The sequence below is a fragment of the Lissotriton helveticus genome, chromosome 10, assembly GCF_964261635.1.
Source record: "Lissotriton helveticus chromosome 10, aLisHel1.1, whole genome shotgun sequence".
Classification (NCBI taxonomy): Eukaryota; Metazoa; Chordata; class Amphibia; order Caudata; family Salamandridae; genus Lissotriton; species Lissotriton helveticus.
The window spans coordinates 77,060,280-77,076,612 of NC_136071.1; positions in this window are offsets into that span (position 1 = coordinate 77,060,280).

Genomic DNA, 16,333 nt, shown 5'->3' on the forward strand with positions numbered 1-16,333 from the left:
AAAGGAGGTTCCGGGAAACCGCGACGGCGCCCCGTTAGTCCTTCGGGCGGTCGGGGGGCCTGAACCGACCGGGGGTGTGCCCTGAAAGGGGGGGTGGGGCGGTAGTTTAACAAAGTGGAATAAAGGCACTGTCAGAGCATCGTCTCGCTGTGCAAGATGGCTCCTTAGGCAAGCGGGACAGCGAGGGGCTGCCGCTTTTGGATCGCCTGTAAGATGACCCACCATAACGAACGTCATGCCATACTTGTGTTGTATGAAATAAACCTGCAGCAGTTCTTTCCCATAAACATGCCTCCTGAGTTTCTGTTGGGAAATGTAAGTGTGTATTGCAAGCGGGGGGAGCGCATGGCGGTGTGGGCACTATGCTGCTGTCCGCGCGACCCGCAGGGGAGCATGGGAGGGGCAGCGCCCTAGTCCCACACGACGCACAAACTCAGCCCAGGCAACGCCCCTCCTGGCGCCCACCTCCAGATTCCAACAAGGGGAGGTCCCAAATGGGAGGAGGTGCGCCCCTCGGGTATTTAGGTTCCCAGCGCCAGTGCTCAGCCTCTTTCCTGCCCGTTCGGCTCTCCCGGCTCTGCGCTATTCCCACCCTGAACCGTGACCCAGCGGCAGAGCGGCAGTGCGAATTGGTGAATAATTTAATGGTCTAGTTTTGTGTTGCAGGCGGAGTCACAGGGCGATCTGGAAGCAGACGGACAGTAAGGGTACCTCTGCGGCAGAATGGTACAGTAAGGGTACCTCTGCCTGGCACAGTAAGGGTGCCTGAGCCAAGGACCTGGAGCCGAAGGAGGTTCCGGGAAACCACAACGGCGCCCTGTTAGTCCTTCGGGCAGTCGGGGGGCCTGAACCGACCAGGGGTGTGCCTCATCGCCCCGCCCTGACAGGGGGGGCGGGGCGGGAGTTTAACAAAGTGGAATAAAGGCACTGTCAGAGCATCGTCTCGCCGTGCAAGATGGCTCCTTAGGCAAGCGGGACAGCGAGGGGCTGCCGCTTTTGGATCGCCTGTAAGATGACCCACCATAACGAACGTCATGCCATACTTGTGTTGTATGAAATAAACCTGCAGCAGTTCTTTCCCATAAACATGCCTCCTGAGTTTCTGTTGGGAAATGTAAGTGTGTATTGCAAGCGGGGGGAGCGCATGGCGGTGTGGGCACTATGGCTGCCGTACTCATACCTGTCTGCTCTCCCCCACTTTATTCTGTTTGTCTTGCCCCTTTGATTCGCCTCTCTGCTCCCTTTCCACTTGTCCTTGCTGAGCAGTTTCCATTGTGATGCGCCACCATCGCCACTCTATCCTTTGCTGTGCCCCTGAAAGATATTCTGAGTTTCATTCATACAGGGGCAGGGCCACTTCAAAGGCAAGGGCACTGTAATTACCTGTCTAATTGTTGTCATCAACATGCAGATGCAGCCATTTGGCCCACAGAGAGAGGCCAGCAGGGGAGATTGATAAAAAAAAGAAAAAATGTAAACTCTTAGGGGGCCCCGGGGGCCTCAAAACTCTGGAGTCTTTAAAGGTGCGAGGCGCCATGGCTGCGAGCAGGCGCGGGTCCTGGGCAGCTGCCCACCCTGCCCATGCCTAGTGCAGGTGGCCCTGACTTCACAGGTCTTTAAAAGACCATTTACGTGCGAACGAGGCTTTGTTGTTTTCTCATCCCTTCCTCTCCACTCTGCCTATTGCTGAAAGAATTAACCCCCCCCGTCCCCCCCGAAATTTGGCTCTAGTTGCGCCTCTGATCTATATCCAGAGGGGCTTTGGCTCAGCACTCTTCACCCATTGGTCTGCTGAAGTGTCACTCACATTTCGCTTCAGTCCAGCAGAACATGCAGCATTAGGCACAGGGCTGCCCATTGGCTCGCTCCACTGCAAAGGCTCTTCCCTTATGCTCAAATCTCCTCAAAACCAGTCTACTTCAGTGCTAGGGTTGGTTGGCAAATCTCCATTTTTTTATTTTTTTATTTTTTTTATGGTGGTTTATTGCTGTGTTTTTTAAAACCTGTGCCCCTCACCTTTTGATATAACCATTTGTACATTATAAAAATTATGAACGTTTAAAGTCTATTACATATGTTTGCCCAAAAAAAAAAAAATAAGTACAAAGAAATTGCAGGTTTGCCAAGTCTAAACCTATTGGTTAGCTGTTGCTTTTTTCCACTTTTCTTCTTTTCCTTATACTCCATTCCCCTCTCCGGTCATTGTATTTGTGTGTCGATTTATATTTAAAACATGAAATAACAATAATAAACACGATTGGTTTCAGGTACAAAAAAAATCCGTGGTGCCCATAAAATCCGTACCGTAGTCAGATTGATTGAATCACAGGCATGAATAAAAGGTAGTCATCGGGGATTTGAGCAGCAGTTGCAACCCAAGCTTTACCAATGTAAGGCTTCAGATTACGCTAATGTATTACTCTGCACATCTCTCTTTTCCATAAAATATGGAGCGTGCACAATTCCGGTGACGACGTCGCGGAGTATTGGCGCGCGGGGGCTCGCGGGGCATTGGCGCGCGGCGGCACGCGCACGTAGACCCGGGGCCCATCTACTGCCCTTCCAGAGGGACCATCCATTACCCGCCCCGCCTCCGAGTCCGTCTCTGGAATGAAAGGAACTTTCCTCCCCGTGAGGAAAAACAAATCCTGATTCATACCGAGTTCAAACATTATTCAGTGACTCTGTCACTTGGAGTTTTCTGAGAATATAGAACCCGCCATTTTTCTGTTTTACCTGTCAGGGGCCGTATTTCACGGTGATGTATGAACACAATCCCGCAGCGTTGGAAGATGAAGGGGGTGCTGCCCGGGGAGCGGAGGGAGCGGCCACGGGCGAAAATCTGCAGCTGAGCCCGCGCTTTCAGGAATACCTGCTGGGAGTGTTGTAATGCCCGGGAATCCAGGCTCCAGTTAGCACTGACGCTGTTATTGCAACTGTCATTATCTGTTGACAATTCTCCACTGATGTTACACTGTCGGTGATTACAAGACGTTACTGTGAGAGATTTCATGCCGAGTCATCCTCGGATGTTACAATACCCAGGATTCCATGCTCACCGTACTCTGCTGACATCACAATGCCATGCCCATGCAAGTAACTCTATGTTGAGAGTACTCTACTGATGTTACAATACCCAGGATTCTATGCTCACAGTACTCTGCTGACATCACAATGCCATGCCAATGCAAGTAATTCCATGTTGACAGTACTCTACCGATGTTACAGTTACAGTAATTCCACGGTGACAGTCGTCCGCTGAGGGTATAATATCCATGGTGCTACAGTAACAGTACTCTGGCGATGCTACAGACAGTGCTAGTACTTTCACGCTGTCTCATTACCTCCGTTGCAATGCAAGTAATTTTATGTTGACAGTACTCGACTGATGTTACAATTACAGTAATTTCATGTTGACAGTTCACTGCTGATGGTATAATATCCATAATCCTATAGAAATTAAACTCTGGTGATGCTACAGACAGTGCTAGTACTTTTGCTTTGACTTATCTCCTGCAATACAATGCAAGTAATTACATGTTGACAGTACTCTACCGATGTTACAATTACAGTAATTCCACGCTGACAGTCGTCCGCTGAGGATATAATATCCATGGTCCTATAGTAACAGTACTCTGGCGATGCTACAGACAGTGCTAGTACTTTCACGCTGTCTCATTACCTCCGTTACAATGCAAGTTATTTTATGTTGACAGTACTCGACTGATGTTACAATTACAGTAATTTCATGTTGATAGTTCACTGCTGATGGTATAATATCCATATTCCTATAAAAATTAAACTCTGGTGATGCTACAGACAGTGCTAGTACTTTCGCTTTGACTTATCTCCTGCATTACAATGCAAGTAATTCTATGTTGGCAATACTCTGCTAATGTTACAATCACAGTAATTTCACACTCACAGTCCGCTGTTGATAGGATAATATCCATGCCCCTATAGTAACTGAACTTCAGCGATGCTACAGACAGTGCTAGAACTTTCATGCTGACTCATCTCCGACATTGCAATGCAAGTAATTCTATGTTGACAGTACTCTACTGGTGTTACAATACCCAGGAATCTATGCTCACCGTACTCTGCTGACATCACAATCCAAAGAATTCTATGTTGAGGGTGATACTCTGCTGATGTTCCCAATACAGTAATTCGACGTTGACAACCCACTACTGATGGTATAATATCCATGGTCCTGTAGTAACAGTACTTTGGCAATGCTACAGACAGTGCCAGTACTTTCACTTTGACTCATCTCCGATGTTACGATGCAAGTAATTCTATGTTGACAGTACTCAACTGATGTTACAATTACAGTAATTTCACGTTGACAGTTTATTGCTGATGGTATAATAGCCATAATCCTATAGAAACTGTAATCTGGTGATGCTACATACAGAGCTAGAGGTGCTGGTAGGCCGCGAGGCAGACGCACACTGTTGGCTCCACAGAGAGAGATATGAACGGCACTTGAAGAGGACAGAGGATGGAGTGTTTGAAAGCAAACATACCACCACGGAGGCGGCCATGGAGCAGTGCCTTCTGCTCCTGCTGCTCGCTTGCGGTGAGTCCGGTTTACAGCCCGGGGAAATGGGGGCTATGCTCCAACCCGCCCTACCTGCTGGCCGAAAGTAGTGAGAGAGCGCAAATCAAGAAAAATATAGAAGTGCACCATATTTACAAGCACGCTGTATTAGATTAGTAAACATTATATAAGAGTGTCGAATCTATAGAGTGAAAATGCATAAGAGTGTTTAATTAAAATAGAATACTTATATCAAGTGTGAAAAGCTAATGTAGATATTTGTAGAGATGTTAGAAGGATGTTGAAATCCCATGTTATGTGGCGGTGGTAGGGGAAATGTAATGCTGCTAAACGTAGAAATGGGTAGGCCACATGGCAGTTCACATAGAGTACAAGATGCTGTTACACTCTTACACGATGGTGGATTTTGATGTTATTATAATTCAAAGTATTATCGATCATAGAACTGAAAAATATGTTTTATAGAAGTGTTTCATATAATCATTGTGTGTAATAAGTTAGAATACTGTTTAAACTAAGAAATTAAATGTTTTACAGAGTGCACAGGCCCGTTCATGTAATTCTAATAGGCCTGAATAGACAAAGTCATTTCTTTTGATCTGCATGTGCTCGTTAGAGAAAGGTCGTGTTAGGCACAAACTGTGGAGCCTGTTCGAATGGTTTACGACTTAGAAGATACGGTGGAGGCCGGAATTTGGGGCCCACAGTACAAGTGTCTGTTTGCAGGTGCGAGGAGGTTTTAATCAAGAGAGTGATGAATAGACTTTTGTTCAAGAGAGCCAGGCACAGGCCTGGAGGAGTCTTCAGGAATTTCCTGGGGATACCGTCTTGCCGGAGAGGAGCCTGGGAAGCAAGGTCAACGCTAACGATGGGCCCAGAGGAGTACCAGCATGGAACATACCAGAACCAACACCACGTGAGGGGCGTCTCTAAGGGGTGTCTCCAAAGGGCGTTTCTATTGTAAATGTGATTTTGTATTAGGGACAGTACCCCTGGGTGGAGTTAAGGCAGATGATCTGAGGAACCTAAGAGAGCGGATGGGTAGGCAGATAGGGAACTGCGAGACATCATTTTTGAAACAAAGACTAAGGGAAGTGTGTGATCTTCTTTGGAAGTCACCACTGCTGACACCTTTTTAGGTTAAGATCTTGCTAAGTAGGGATGTCACTTAGTCTAGTGTAGGGACAGTCTAATCTGATTTCTTTCCTTTCTGTAAATGACTCATAAGCTACAGCTTGTGTCTATTCTTGCAACTTTGATGATTTTTGAATTGGTTTTGGTAATATTCTTCTGCCGACTAAGAGCATTTAGAAAATTCATGTTTGTATTGATCCCAGTATATCTTTTGAACCTTATATTGAGATGTTTGTATCTCCAGTTAAGTTTGGCTTTGTAATAAACTTTTAAACTTTTTAAGCTTAAGTGGTTCTTTGGAGTGGAGTAAGTCATTAATTGATTGACCTAGTAGTGGATTGCCTTTTACTCTATGACAGGTACCAACGGTTCAGTCGACCGGAGTTGGGATCTAGATCTATAACAATAGACCAGAAATCCCACGTTAACAGTTGGTAGCAGAGTGAGGATGGTTACCTTCTTGAGGAAGGTGATCTAGACTAGGTTAAGTTTACCGCAAGATCCCTAGAGATCGAGAGATGGCCCGCCGAAGAGGGTGCTGACGGCGCGAGAGAAAAGCAGCAGAATCGGACGAGAGTGAGTATAACAAGGGTCATGCGTGGACAGATTGCAGTGTTTTGTGTTGTATCTGTATTGTAATGTCTTGCGGAGTTGAATGCCTGTAGTGTGAATGAGAGAGGGTTGTGAGCGCGCGCAACCTGGCAAAATCTTAAGTTCGGGGAAGAGCTTAAGTGGTTCGGGTGTATCGAACACCCAGAGTAGTTGTCGACCAGAGAAAAGGGGGTCATGAGGTACCATTGATCGCCCGCAGGACCGAGATAGGGGGAATGCAAGAGTGAGTGTGTGGGTAACGGACGCAGGTCGAAAGTTACCGTGTGCAAGTAACCTATCAGAGAAGGCGATTGTCTGGACGTACACGGAAAGACATTTCGTCGGTTAAGGTGACAATTACAGTTAGACTGTGGACGTACAGTCAAGGAAAGTGATCGCTTGGACGGAAGTAATCATTTTTCAGAAGTATGAATGGGAATTCATGCATGACCGGGAGACGAGCGGAGAAAGGAGGGGAACTGCTGCAAAAGGGGGACGAGTGACGTCAGCGAGAGCCGCGCTGTGATAGGCCGGTCGGTGTGAAGCCGCGCTGAAACGAGTGACGTCAGCGGGAGCCGCGCTGAGATAGGCCGGTTGGTGTGAAGCCGCGCTGTGATAGGGCGGTTGGTGTGACGTCAGCGAAGAGCCGCGCTGTGATAGGCCAGTTAGCGAAAACCGCGCTGAGATTGGTGGATTGTCATCAGGAAGTAAACGAACGCGGAGAAAATAGAAATTCGTAGATTTTAAACATGAAGTGTTTTAAATGTCTGAGAGGGATTTTTAAGAGAAAAAGAAGAGAATCTTATTCCGGGGAAGAGGCACCCCCGGAGGGTACACCAGCTCACTATATGGCAACGAATGTTGGGTTGCATACTATACTGTGGCTTGGGACTTGGAGTAAGATTACAGAGGGGAATGAGGAACTGACTTTTCCGAAATACGGAACGTTTAGATTAGAAGTGTTACATCAGTTGAAAGCAGTTATGTCCTCATTGAGACCTTTGCCTAGACCAACACAGTTTGAGGCGCTTAATGCATGGATTAGGGCGGCGCACGACAGGAGTCAGAACAGACGCCAGGAAAGGGTACGGCGATCAGTGAGGGCAGTGCAAGATGCCAAATGGGATGCGGAAGCCAAGAAGTGGAGGGTACAGGTGATTGAGGTGGATAAGTTGTACCCCATGAGAGAGGTTACAGGTGGAAAGAAACCCATAGAAGAGGATGATGAGAGCGAGTCGGAGGACGGCCTAATAAATAGGTTGTTGATAGATAAACCACCTCCGGACAATAGGGAGATAGAGGGTACGGAGCTCTCAAGGAAAGGTAGAGTTGACATAGAAGAGAACAGGCCACTCCCCATAACGGATTGGGTACCTACCAAAGTTGAGGAGACACCTCAACATAGTCCTATACAGAGAGTAGTCGGAAGGGTTGTGGTGCAGAAGATGCCAGCAACAGAGAGGGTTGAGTCTTATGGATTGCCAGATGCTCTTCAAGTACCCGTTACCATAGGTCCTGTAGTGTCGGTTTACCACCCAGAGAAAGGGAGAGAGAAAGAACAGGTACGGCTAGAGAGAGAGAGAGTTGAAATGGAGAGAAGGAATAACACGACAAATGCCTGGAGGCAATTGCCGGGACCGATAACGTGGAACACCCCATTGGAGTCAGCAGTGGATCCTGTAACAGAACAGGGGGGTCAGAGAGGACCGATGGACCTGAGGGGACCACGGCCGAAATCCTACAAGGAGTTGAGGGCTGACTTGAGGGAATGGGATGGGTCCACAGGAGTACCGAGCAGCAGGTCAAGGGCAGAAGCAGAATGGGGAAGTCGAGGAAATGGAATATTATCTCACTGCGGGGCTAGCGAAAGCAGTCAGGAGTGGAAAGGTAAAAGTCAGGAGAGTAGAGGAGTTACACGTCATACAGACAGAGGAAATGGGCAGGAACAAAGAGGCAGAAGTACGGAGTGTGGAGAGACATCTCGTCCCATTCAGAGTGAGGGAGACCAAGGGACCGAAGAATACAGAGAGAGGTTTAGGTGCACTCACCACGCACCTAATGATAACGTACAGCACTGGAATCGTGGGAACATTGGGAACAGTGAAGGATATTGCCAGGTGTCGAGTGATCCAAGACCACCAGCAAATGGTGAAGAAATGGGGAATAACGGGATGTCTTACCATACACCTAGAGAAACCATGCAGAATGAGAAAAATGTGATTATGGGAAATAGAGGAGTGTTTCATCATACACCCAGAGAGGATGGAACCGCATGGGACCTGGAGAGATGGGAGCATGGGAGGACTCCTCATAACTCGCCTGAGCCTAGACGTAGGACTCGGAGCTGTGATGGGAGAGATGTAAATAGACTCTCTAGAGATGGCATACTGAAAGCTGTAATAAAAGCCAAAAGACTCGATGTGACCAGTTTAAAATCTGACCTGGACGAGGTAATAGATGGTACAGTGCCGATAGAAAGGATTGACATGTACGAACAAGATGAGCTACTGTTTATGGCAAAGGACATCACTCGAAAGGCCATAGCAATTCATGAGAAACTGTCTGAACTGGCAGACAAGTATATGGTAGATCTGTCCAGAACCAAGGCATTACAGGGTAACCACAGGTTGCATTATTCAGATCAGGACTTAGATGAAAGGAGGACAACTGGATTAAAGACACACATAAGGGAGTTGATCACAGGAATAAGAGCATGGAGAGACCTGGATAAATGGGAAGAGAGGTGGTCCAAAAAGGGAACTGTTAGGGGGAGTGCGAATGTGATGTCTCCGGAGGGAAGACTAATGCAGATGGAGGCATTCCCTTTACGAGAAATAGCGAATGGGAATTATGTACACGTACCCTGGAGTAGGGGAGATTTGGCTGCCTTTACCAACTCATTTCCGAAGTTAAGGGAGAACCCTGTAGAGTGGTACAAGCAGGTAGAGAGGTTTGTGAAGATCTCAAAAATATTGTGGATTGATTTGAACACCTTGTTTGACATTGTGGTCCCAGGAGACTTGTGGATAGCATGCAAAGTTAGTGTCGAATGGCCAACTGCAGAACCAGCAAGGGATACTCGTACTAATGGACCGTCAGAAACAGTAATGTTAAAATACGATAGGGTAATGACATGGCTGAAGGAGAAGGTGCCACCACAAGACATAGATTGGGTAAAAATAGACCGAACAAGACAGGAACCAAAGGAGACAGTCCATGAGTATTATGAGCGATTGCTGAAAGCATTCAAACAATACAGTGGACTAGATGTAATGGACCCCAAGGATATAGGACAGTTTGTATCAAAGTTTGTTTTGGGGTTGAGACCTGATATTTGTCTGATGATCCAGCAGCATTTAATTTGTTGGCAAAACAAACCCTTGGATGAGATTTTGAGATATGCAAGATATTGCAGTGACGAAATAGAGTCCAAAGCAAAGAAATTAAAGGAGAAACTGATGATGGTGCAGATGCAGTCAGCTGGAAAGGGAGGACAGCAGCAACAGGGAACAGGGACAATGGGACGGAAATCAAACAATCAGAATAAGGACAACGAGGAAAATCCGAGACCTAGAATAGACTTTGCTACATTGAAAAAAACGACAAAGTGTCATCAGTGTCACCAGGTGGGACATTGGAGACGCGAGTGTCCCTATAACCCTGAAAACGGAGAACTGGAAGTTCTAGAGGAGGAAGTTCAGGAAGTTCCAGTCCAAAGGGTGACAGTGACAAAGAGTAAGGTGGCCAAAGGGGGGATTTCGGCTCCACGAGCTCAGTTCCCGCAGCCACCAAAGATTACGACAGGGGGAAAGGTCTATAGACAAATGCCTCTTTTCACAGGTAAAGAAGAGTGTTACTACGTTGATCCATTGACGGGACGACGTGTAAGTAGAGAGGAGGACTGTACCCTCGGGGCAGTTCTAGAAGTGGATCAAAGAGGACCGTTTGTTGAGGCTGAAGTGGCAGGGTGTCCTACAATATTCTTGGTGGATACTGGAGCTACTCGATCAACTTTGAGATCGTCAGTGGTTCCAGATCTACCAATGTCGGGGGAAACGATTCAGGTGGTAGGAGTTGCAAATAGGAGAATGAATAGCCCTTTGACGGAACCAGTATCAGTGAAAATAGGAAACTATACGGATGAACATCAGTTTGTAGTATGTGATTCTAGTCCTGTGTGTCTGTTAGGAAGGGACTTATTGTGCAAACTGAACTGCACAATATACTGCACACCTCAGGGAGTAGAGGTACAGACTACAGACGATGATGCTACCTTTAAAGTTACAAATTCGAGGACATGCATAGAACTGTATCCTACCCTGACTGTGGAGGACCTTCCTTGGGACTTACGAGATGCAGTGTCATCAGAGGTATGGGATTTTACTGGAGAAGAGATAGGGCTGATCAAAGGAGTAGAACCAGTGAAGATTATGGTTAAACCAAATGCTGAATATCCAAGAACGCCCCAATACAAACTGACCCCGGAGACGATTGTAGGAATAAAACCTGTAATCGACTCTATGATAAAACAGGGAATACTGAAGGAAATCGTGGGAAGTCCATGCAACTCCCCGATTATGGGTTTGCAGAAACCTAGTGGGAAATTTAGAATAGTGCAAGATCTTCGAAAGATTAACAACATAGTTGTTTCATGTTGTCCAGTGGTACCGAATCCATCAGTGACATTGTTTCAGATACCATTCCAAGCTGAGTGGTTCGCAGTGATAGACCTTTGTCAGGCTTTCTTCTCAATCCCATAGGATGAGGAGAGCCAGTACCTTTTTGCTTTTAAGCTGGAAAATCGCGTTTTAACATGGTGTCATATTCCACAAGGGTATACAGAAAGCCCATCAATTTTCAACCAGCTGTTGAAGAAAAATCTTGAAAGTCTGGTACTGCCGCAGAACTCGGTTCTGGTCCAGTACATAGACGACCTACTTGTTGCGTCAGAAACGGAAGAGGCTTGTAAGACAGATACCATTGCCTTGCTGAACCATTTAGCTGAAAATGGGCATAAGGTATCTCCAAACAAATTGCAGTACTGTCTGACAGAAGTACAGTACTTGGGTCACAGGATAGAAAAAGGAAAGCGCAAAGTGTCACCAGATAGGATAGAGGCGATAATGAAGATGAACGCGCCTATGACACAGAGAGAAGTTAGAATGTTCCTAGGAATGGTTGGTTATTGCCGACAGTGGATAGCTAACTTTTCACTGAAAGCAAAACCTTTACAAAAACTGACGCACAAGGAGGTGAGTGATCCGGTACCATGGGACAAGGATTGTTTGATGGCGTTTCTACAGCTGAGAGAGGACTTGTGTCGTGCTCCGGCTTTGGGGACACCTGACTATGAAAAACCATTTTCACTTTTCTGCTGCGAAAGGGAAGGTTGTGCTTTGTCAGTTTTGGTACAGATTCATGGAAATGCCCGTAGACCAGTTGCATACTTTTCGGCTACCCTAGATCCAGTGGCCGCAGCGTTGCCCGGATGTCTCAAATCCGTTGCTGCAACAGGTGTCAGCATTGAACAGTGTGAAAATATTGTCATGGGACACCAGTTAGTGGTGTATGTACCTCATTCTGTAGAACTGTTAATGACCAGGACCAAGACACAGCACTTGACCAGTAGTAGGCTCACGCGCTACAAGCAAGTTATACTTGCTGCGGAGAACGTGACCCTTAAGAGGTGCTCTGTTTTGAATCCTGCTACATTGATGCCACTTCCAAATGATATTGAAGGCGAGGAATGTGAAGATCACGACTGCCTTGATGTGACTGAACTATGCACGAAGCCAAGACCAGATATCGTGGATGAGCCGTTGATCGACCCTGATGAAATTTACTTTGTTGATGGCTCATGTTTAAGAGACGATACTGGTCGGTTGAGAGCAGCTTATGCTGTTTGCACCATTACTGGAGTTGTGGAAGCCGCTTGCCTGAAAGGAGTACACTCCGCTCAGGTAGCAGAAATCATTGCATTGACGCGTGCCTGTATAGCAGGTAGCAAAATTAGAGTCACCATCTATACGGATAGCCAATATGGTTTCGGTGTAGTTCATGATTTTGGGCAGTTGTGGTCTCAGAGAGGTTACATGACCTCCTCTGGTTCGCCTATTCGAAATGGGGAATTTGTGCGACTGCTGTTAGAAGCATTACAAGGTCCAGCTGCAATTGCAATTGTCAAATGCGTAGCTCACACCAAAAATACAGATTTTGTGTCGCAGGGCAATAGATATGCAGACGAAGTTGCCCGTTACTGTGCTGAGCACGGATATTCTTTCACGGAGGTGGAAGTAGGTGGGTCTCAGGAAAAGACAGAGTTAAACATGATGCTAGAAACAGTAGATACTTGGGAGGATTTAAAAGATATGCAAGAGAATGCACCTGATTCTGAGAAAAAGGCATGGGAAACAGCATGTTGTGTGAAAAGTGAAATGGACTTCTGGGTTTCAGCAGATGGTAGGGCAGTATGACCTGAGGAATTTGCGAATCCCATGGCACGACAGATACATGGTCCAGTACACTTAGGAAGAGATGCCATGCTGAGGGTATTTAGGCAGACTTGGTATTGCCCTAAGTTTAGGATTGCAGCAGAAGCAGTCTGTAGGAGATGCGTTACTTGTCAACAACTGAACGTAGGGAAAAGAACAGCAGTTACAATGAGTCACATTGGGAGGTCTGGGGGACCTTTCAACAGAATGCAATTAGATTTCATTGAGATGCCAAAAAGCAACCGCCTCAGGTATGTTCTGGTGGTTGTATGCATATTTTCCAGATGGGTCGAAGCATACCCTACACGCAGGTGCGACACACTCACAGTAGCAAAGTTGTTGCTTAGAGAGTTGATCCCGCGCCTCGGGGTGCCGACCTCCCTGGATTCAGATCGAGGAACTCATTTCAACAGTGAAGTTGTGAAAATGCTTTGCTCTGCATTGAACATTGATCAGAAGTTGCACTGCAGCTATCGACCAGAGGCTTCAGGTATCGTGGAGCAGATCAATGGCACTTTGAAGTCCCGAATAGCCAAAGTATGTTCATCGACTTCCTTAAGTTGGCCTGATGCTCTGCCCTTGGTACTCATGAGTATGCGTAGCACACCAGACAGGAGGACAGGTCTCTCTCCACACGAAGTTTTAATGGGGAGGGCAATGAGACTTCCGTCTGTACCGACTACAGCTTTGTTGAATATTACAGATGACCTGATCCTGGCTTACTGCAAGGGTCTGTCTGACGCCATTCATTCTGTGTCTCTTCAGGTGCAGGCTGCTGAAGTTCCATCTTCAAGAGATCTATGTCACGACTTGTGCCCAGGTGACTGGATCCTGCTGAAGAAGCACGTCCGGAAGAACTGCTTAGACGTGCGTTGGAAGGGCCCCTATCAAGTTATCCTGACGACGAATACCGCTGTGAAGTGTGAAGGGCTGCCAAACTGGATTCACGCTTCCCATACTCAAAGAGTTCCAGCACCCCTGGAAGAAACAGCTCCTCTCACAGATGAAAATCCAGCTGTGGACGGCGAACCACTAGAGGGGATCAGTCAAGCTGTGGGGGTGTCGGAAGAAGTTGGGAGCGCTACAGAACAAGAAGAAGAAGGACAGGACGGCAGTGAAACTGAAGTTGCCACAGAAGGAGAAAGTTGCTGTGAATACGGCTCAGACCCAGATCAAGCCCAGAGTGATCAAGAACTGAATGGGAGGACAAGATACAGGAGAACAAGGCGTGGAGAAGATAGTTGGCCTGAAAGAAGGGCCAAGCTTGAAGCCAGCTCCAGAGAAAACTCTTGCCCCTGTATCTGAAGACTCGGATTTGGACGAAAGTGCACAAGGACAGGAACAGGAAGGTCCGAGAAGATCGAGGAGGGTGCGAGTGCCTTGCAGAAGATACGCTACTCCTGAGTGGACCTACCTCGCTGCAGATGTCCAGTGTACAGGGAACTGGGAGGGTGAGGGAAGTGACTCTGATCAGTACTGACCCCATCATAACAGTGGCAATAGTGTTGTTGATACCGGGAGTGGAAGTTGAAGGGTTGCTGACACTCAATATCCCCTATCCTCCTTATCTGAGTGGAATAAGAGACCTGGTTTTAAACAGAATAGATTTCCCGACTTGTTGTCCAAGGAGGTCAATACTTGGGGAGGTCCTTCTTCGTTTGGAAATATTAGAAGCCGTGATTAGAGTCGCTGGAACACGTATAATTTCGGATTGCTAAAGGATGTGTGAAAGACTTTGTAAATAAACAAATTGAGAGATAACCTAGCGCCAAGTGGAAGAAGAAGAAACTAAGGACTTCCATTTAGTGGACGGAGAAGGGCTAGGGTTGTCTGTTGCTATAGAACACAAAGACTGATCTTGCGGAGAAGATTATCAGCTTTCAGGTGTGGTTCGAAAGGAGACATTGTACAAAGGAAAGAGACATTGTGCTGAGAAAGAGAACTGGAACTACACTGTTTGAGATCATGGAGGTTGGCAACTCGAACCGCAGGGCCAAGTGTATAATAGGCACACTTTTAGTGGGAGTGATTTTTCTTATAGTTTTAGTAGTTACTATATCATATGTAGTGGGACATGAAAATGAAGAAAAGGCTGCAAAGGACGCAAAAATTGTATCGACACAGAAACCTACTATTGCTGGTAAAAAGGGGGACAATACAGGGAAAGATAAAGCTTTACTAGCAGCAGAGACTCGTAGGTTACACGTAGATGAATCACAGGGAAATTTTAAATCGAATGCATATGCTAAATTGCTTTATGAATATATCGATGTTATGGAGGCTAAGAATTGTTACGTTTGCATGAAATTGCCAGCCTCTGTAGACGAAGGTATCAGATATCATCATCTTCCATTGACTTATGGAATCACATGTAGTTTGTTGCTTAGTATATTCTATGAACGTGATGGGTTTGAATACTATTTTTCAAACTTCGATGCTATTTTACCTGAAGTGCCGAACTACAAGCATTTAAATAAGTGGGATTATTATAAAAGTGAAGACAGATTACAGAAATGTTTCCTTCCCTGGAAAACGTTAGATACTTCACACGCTCGAAGAAATAATTTGACTTGTAAAGTGTCAGAAATTGAGAAAAAGTTTGTAGGGCAAGTGGATGATCGATACCGGAGACAGAAGATTTTAAAAGCTTCAGGTCAATGGAAAACAGATTGGACCGAGGAAGAAAGGGCACACCAAAGAAAGGGTAGCAATGGTCCAATAGCTTTAGACCGAGAGAAAAAGGGGAAACTGTGTATACATAGGGGTGAAACCTATTATGAGAATGTGTTTGTGGGAAAAGTGAGTTGTGAACATGCTTTCCAATTAGAATATTATTCGAAAGACTTCTTGAAAGAAATGCAGGTGATCCCAAATGTATATGTTGTCTGTGGAAGAAATGCATACGTGAAACTACCAGATAATTGGTATGGATCATGTTATTTGGCAATTGTCTTCCCCAAAATATACCATGCTAAGGATTTGGAAATTATAGAGGGAGGAACTCAAGCTAGAGGAAGAAGGGATGTAAGCGCTGAGGAGGTAGTTGGAGACGTATTCGGTGCTATGTTTCCTATTTTAGGGATAGCACTAAATGATGTCAAGATAAGAAGATTGGCAACAGTTGTAGATAGGTTGTCCGCCAGTACTGCTAGATCACTAATGCTGGTGGAGGGAGAAATGCAATCGATAAGGGCAATGGTTCTTCAGAACCGACTTGCTCTAGATGTTCTGTTAGCCAAAGAGGGAGGAGTCTGTTAGGCTTTGAAGGTCCAGGAATGTTGCACTTGCATTCCAGACAACTCAAAACCTTTAGAAACGTACATTCGGAACATTACTGAAATACACCATGAAATTGAGGATTTGACAAAGGTAACAGTGTGGGAAAAAGTAGGTCAAGGAATGGGTAAAGTTGGAGGTTGGTTTGCCAACCTAGGAAAGAATATTATTTGGTACATACCGAAACCTATCATCATAATAGTGATTTGTATAATCACTTTGTTGGGATTGGTGCGGCTGTACAAATGGTATAGATCAAACAGGTTGCAAAGAACCA